Raw genomic sequence first — 6164 nt, 5'->3', positions numbered from 1 at the left:
TATTTCAAAATGAATCAAGGAAATAATTGGAAATCACACCACCATCAAATAGTATGTAGAACAGGAGAGAAATTTGGCAGTGTGAATGAGCTGCATTTCATTTTTCATATAAGACCGTTAACCACTTTCTGCTGTGATAAGTCTTAGCAAAACTAGGAGTCCAAGCATATATGTCTTTTTCTCCCCCAGAGTGTTCATCAGATTGAGTTAGGCAACTTTACTTTCACACACCTGTGTTGCCTCAGGAGCCACCTCGACATACACATGTCAAGAGAATTATTAATTCTATATCTGACGATGTCTCAATTCCACTTTCACCATACAAAGCAGAGATCAAAGGTGTCACTCACAGATACTCATCTATTCTGCCTTAGCTGTTAAATAACTGTCCAGTCATTCAGTGAAGACCCTCTTTTTTCCCAAGTGATGTACGTGGTTTCAAGTGACTTACATCTTGAACAGGATTTATTATCAATCAGTCAAGTAAGTGGAAAAAAATTTAGTAGAGAGTATGCTATTTCAATGTCCATCTTTCTTTAGGTACACTAGGAAGTTACCTTAACACACAAGACTCTCAAGCAGTATTTTCTCTTTCCTAGGTAATGGTGCTTCTAAGGAAATAGCGTTCTTTGAATCCTATATAGGATAATCCCAGGGTAAGAGGGTTATGGGTAATTCTCATGGATTGACCATATTATTTTTTCTCTTCTTAATCTATTCTGCTTCCACAGAGGCTATTCCGATAGTTTCACTACTCCTGTGTACACATTTGTATGAACAAATTTTGAATTTGTGTATTAAATCCTGATTTCCACTTAAGTGCCAGACTTTACAATTCAAGTGTCTACTGAACATATTCACTCACATCTCCCAGAGACGCCTTTGTCTGAACATTCCCACAGTTGAATGTGCCATTTTTCCCCCCTGCTGCTTCTCTTTCAGTTTCTCCTATCTTGGTTAATGATGTCCCCATTACCAGTTATTCAATCCAGAAACCCGAAACTCATCTTGAGCTCTTCTTCTCACTCTCGTCCAACATTCAAACTTTTGCCAAGTTTATGGATTTATTGTTCGAATTGGGATCTCTCTCTCCATTTCTACTTCTACTACTATATTTCAGAGCCCCTATTCCTGAAATGCCATATAATTCCTTAACCATAACTTTTACTACATGTTTTGGTAATTTAAAAAATAAATTCAGTTTCCCCCATTAGACTTTAAGCTTTAAGATAAAATTTTTAAATGTCTGACTTATTCATAAGTATGGTCTCATCTAACAGTTGGTTGCCCATAGTGTGCATTCAGTAAATACTTGTTAAAAGAACACTTCACTAAATGATTTCATTAGAATTAATATTACTTACTAGGCCACTAGAAAAATAATTATTCACATGCCAACTGTATTCTGTACCCTCTTCTATGGACTAGATAGAGAAAAATGAACATGACAAACAATGTTCCCATTTTTATTGCACTCATGTGAATACGTAAATCCTTAATGAATAGGTAATTTAAAATATCTATCCTGAAATTAAAGCATTCCAATAATTTAGGGATATAAATGAGACTACACATGCCTATAACCATTAATGCAGGATGTTTTAAAAAGGTGAAACACTTATAATGGCTCAGATATGGTGGAAACTTATTTTTCATTCATGAAAATTCTAAAATCGTCATTCTTTTCTAATAGGCAGCTCTTCTCAACCCAGAAGCTTAGACATCTTTTATTCTATGGTTCTGATAATCTGCAACATGACAATGTTAAAATAACTGATGTGTACTAAGAAGAAATCCTAAAGGTTGGCATGAAGGCTCATTAAAACAATGTCTAGGCCGGGCGCGGTGGCTCAAGCCTGTAATCCCAGCACTTTGGGAGGCCGAGACGGGCGGATCACAAGGTCAGGAGATCGAGACCATCCTGGCTAGCATGGTGAAACCCCGTCTCTACTAAAAATACAAAAAACTAGCCGGGCGAGGTGGCGGGCGCCTGTAGTCCCAGCTACTCGGGAGGCTGAGGCAGGAGAATGGCGTGAACCCGGGAGGCGGAGCTTGCAGTGAGCCGAGATTGCGCCACTGCACTCCAGCCTGGGCGACAGAGCGAGACTCCGCCTCAAAAAAAAAAAAAAAAAAAAAAAAAAGTCTAATGATTGCTATCATGACTAATAAGTAAATAAATAGGCAAGCATATATTTTTTAAAGAAACATTTAATTAAGACTACTTCTGTTAAATTGTATCTTAGTGTTTTCTGGGTGTTTAATTATGCATGGCCTTGAAAAGCTCTCTTTTTCTCTAAAATATTCGTAAAAATGCTGATTCTAAGATATGAAAGTAGATGCCTGTATTGCACCACTGGAAATCTCCTCTGGCTTGGAATGTGTTCCATTAGCAGTGAATTCACTCAGTGGTGTTAATGACTAGATCAAGATTGTCCTCCTAAGAATGTACCTCTTTCTTTATGGCTTCACACATAGATGATGATGTAAGAAACACAAAGTGGGACAGAGAAGAATGCCATTATCCACGAGGAATGCCATTCTTCCCGGGAGGGTCAGAGCTGAAGTTGATGTCAGAGATATAACGATGCTGGTGGAAACTCTGGGGTACAGCATGGATGTGAAAGAAAATGTCACTGTTTCAGTAAGTTTTATCACACATAGGGACAATGGTAATGGCTTTCATATTCCTAAATAATCTTAGAAAGCTTAGTTGTATGACCAGGAAATGTAACCTCTTGATAATCTAAAATCCAAACTTGCCAATGGAGGGCTCTGGATGCTACATGTTCTCTTTTAACATAAGAGTCATTCGGTAAGAGCCTGGTAAAACTTAATTGGGAAATGTTTTATTAACTCAATAATGCCACCTTCTCTCCATAAGAAATCTCAGGATGATTTCTGTAACACTCTCTTTACTTTTTTCTAAATTAAGACTAGAATTTTCCTTGCCACTCACTGTTTGTCATGAAATTCCTTAAGAAATCCCTTAGGTATTTATTTATTTGATTTCTAAGGTGCCATAATAGTGAATTACATAGTGCAAAATCAGTAGTATGGATCTCTTTCAGGACATGACTACAGAACTGAAGACATTTGCTCATTGCCCAGAGCACAAGACCTTTGACAGTACCTTCCTGGTGTTCATGTCTCATGGTATTCAGGAAGGATTTGTGGGAAGAAGTAGTCTGAGCAAGTCCCAGATCTATTAGAAGTCAAAGAAGCCTTTCAAATGTTGAATATCAGGAACTGTCCAAGTTTGAAGGACAAACCCAAGGTGATCATCATCCAGGCCTGCCATGGTGGTGAGTGCTGATGTCTTTGAGAACACCAGACATTCAAATACTGACTTCATCCGTATGCATCCAGGATTTTTCCCTTTCTTTATGTTTACTGCTTAATGTGAAAGAACACATACCGTCAGTACACAATAATGTGGCTTCTGTGAATTGTATTGCTGGTTGGGAAATGTTTGTTCTGTATTTGTATTAGTCAGGGTTCTCTAGAGGGGCAGAACTAATAGGATAAATATATATATTATATATATAGGATTTTATGGGATAATTAACTCATGTGATCACAAAGTGAAGTCCCACAATAAGTCATCAGCAAGCTGAGGAGCAAGGAAATCAGTCCGAGTCCCCAAACTTCAAAAGTAGGGAAGTCAACAGTGCAGCCTTCTGTCCATGGCCAAAGGCCCAAAAGTCCCTGGCAAGTCTCTGGTGTAACTCCAAGAGACCAAACACCGAAGAACTTGGAGTCTGATGTTTGAGGGCAGGAAACATGCAGCATGGAAGAAAGATGGAGACTGGAAAACTCAGGAAGTCAAGTCCTTCCAACTTCTGCCTCCTTTATTCTAGCTGTGTTGGCAGCTGAGTAGATGGTGCCCATCCAGATTTAAGATGGGTCTGCCTCTCCCAGTTCACTGACTCAAATGGTAATCTCCTTGGGCAGCACCCTCACAGACACACCCAGGAACAATTGTTTGCATCCTTCAATCCAATCAAGTTGACATTCAATACTAACCATCACAGTATTTAAATTTGAGACTCTGATGTTTGAATGTTGTTAAAATTTGAGGATTAGAAAAGGTAAAATTTGTTGAAAAGATTGTTACTGGGATGTATGTGTTTAGGGGCATGTGAATAAATGATAGAGTCAACACATTAATAAATATGACTGCACACAGGTTAAGAGGAGAATGTGGTTCTCTTGGCAGTTGCTAGTTGTAGAAGACAAATCTTGTATTTCCTGAGAACCGTGGGGTTGTGTGGTTAAAAGATTCAATAGAAGCCTCTGGAAACACAAGCTGACCGTATCTAGAAGACTTTCAGGATGATGCTATTAAAAAAGCCCACAAAGAGGAGGATTTTATTTCTTTCTGCTCTTTTAAACCAGATAATGAGTTTCTACACAGGATATCTTTTGTTGGGGTTATCAATACAGAAACATACACTCACCCGCTAGAGCACAGATACTGGTGTTGACTTTAGATAAGATTTTTGAAAACCAACTCAAGCTTGGCTCCAAGTTATAAACTCAATTCCCTTTATCCAAGGAGATTATATATATATTCACTGAATTAGTAATCATTGAATTTCTCTGAGGTGCAAAATATTTTCCTTAAACTGTGAGCAACCATAGAGAATTTGGTGGAAAATGATCTATGCTGGAGTACATTAGAATCTGACTCCACATAGAAAAGGTCTGCAATGTTGGGATCATTCAGCAGTCCAATTTGCCCAGACTTCAACTATTTATTGGATAGTGGGAGCAGAGGGTAGAGAAGCAGAAAAGCAAAAGAAGCACATTGGAACCCTACCTTAAAGTGGGTTTTACCTAAACGTATGAAGTACATAAAACATAATATATCTGAATAATTCTAAATGTGAGCTTTGGTGTGATAACTTTGCTTTTATAGACTGACACAACCATCTAGTACTTGGTAAATTAATTTCATTTTTTTAGCTTCTCTGGGCTTTCTTTGAGTTCTTTACTAATAGATGTGAATATAGATATCATTGTTCTAAGGATTGAATGAGTTAATGTATGCAAAATATTTAGCGTGGTCCAGAGTAAAGAAGGTATTAAACAACTGCTATCATTGAAGATGTTTCTACTTTGTAACTTAACACGGTTAACTTCCTTATCAAGGTTTAAATAAAAGTCATTTGAATCTTTTCATTCACTATGTTTGGCAGTTTCCTGGGACTTGCCTTCTCCTGGCCACCTATGGCCTGAAGGTCTTGGCTCTGCTCATATTGTCTATAATGAGATGCCCTCCCTCAGGAGACAGACTGGTTCCACATTGTGCTGACCTTATCCTGAGTTAGAATTAATTTTTTCCATGATCAAAAACAATGATACCACACAAAAGGCCCAGACATTTCTAGCTTGAGTGTAATTAGTAGACTTTAATATTACATGGATCTATTCTTTAAAATCATTTGATCACAGCCTTCCATATGACATTTGCCTCTGTCTTTGAAGCCCTTTGTTGGTCCACTGTTTTCTCCACATCAATCTTGCTGATTTCTGTGTCTTTCTTTTCTTTCACATTTTTTTACTCCTCCTTTCCAGATGACTCTCAGAAACTCCAATTTAGTTATCTATAACTCCCATATTACACCTAGCTCCACATTCCACTGTGTAAATTCCAACCATATCATAGTGCTCTCTTGAAGAAAAATAACCATCTACTTCCTTAATTTCACAAAACATTTGCAGAGACACCTGTCTCCATCTTATCTCTTACCTACTTCACTTAACTGAAACAAGACTTAGTTAAAACTTTCCTCTGTGACAGACATAGTTCTATATAAAATTTCAATTTATTATTCAATACATTTTATTACCATTACCATTGAATAAAAGATTAGACTAAAGAAAGTGTCCATGATTATATACAGAGCTATTGCCATTATTTTTCCCTTACACCTTCTTTTGTATAATATTTATGTCTTCATTACTTCTGTGTCAACTATGTAATAAATTATTAATTCTTCTTTACTATTTCTGTTGTCCATAAGAACTTTTTTCCTCCAATATTATGTATTTCTTCCCTAGTCAACCTTTTCTAGATTTTCACTTTTGTTCTGTTGCACCATTTTTGTATTTAGTTAAAATTTTGTGTAAATATTTTTTGTGAATATTGTTTAATTCTAATT

General features: G+C 37.0%; 1 long non-coding RNA gene across 1 annotated transcript; it reads left to right on the top strand.

Moving 5' to 3' along the window:
* Positions 1-2150: 2150 nt before the first annotated feature.
* Positions 2151-5180, top strand: LOC117080365. Its single transcript, XR_004435805.1, has 2 exons — positions 2151-2641; positions 3069-5180. It is a non-coding gene; the product is annotated as an uncharacterized LOC117080365 (long non-coding RNA).
* Positions 5181-6164: the final 984 nt, after the last annotated feature.

Source organism: Trachypithecus francoisi, unplaced genomic scaffold (assembly GCF_009764315.1).
Source record: "Trachypithecus francoisi isolate TF-2019V2 unplaced genomic scaffold, Tfra_2.0 Lachesis_group8, whole genome shotgun sequence".
Lineage (NCBI taxonomy): Eukaryota > Metazoa > Chordata > Mammalia > Primates > Cercopithecidae > Trachypithecus > Trachypithecus francoisi.
Note: the sequence above shows the minus strand (reverse complement) of the source record. Positions and strands in the feature narration are given on the sequence as shown.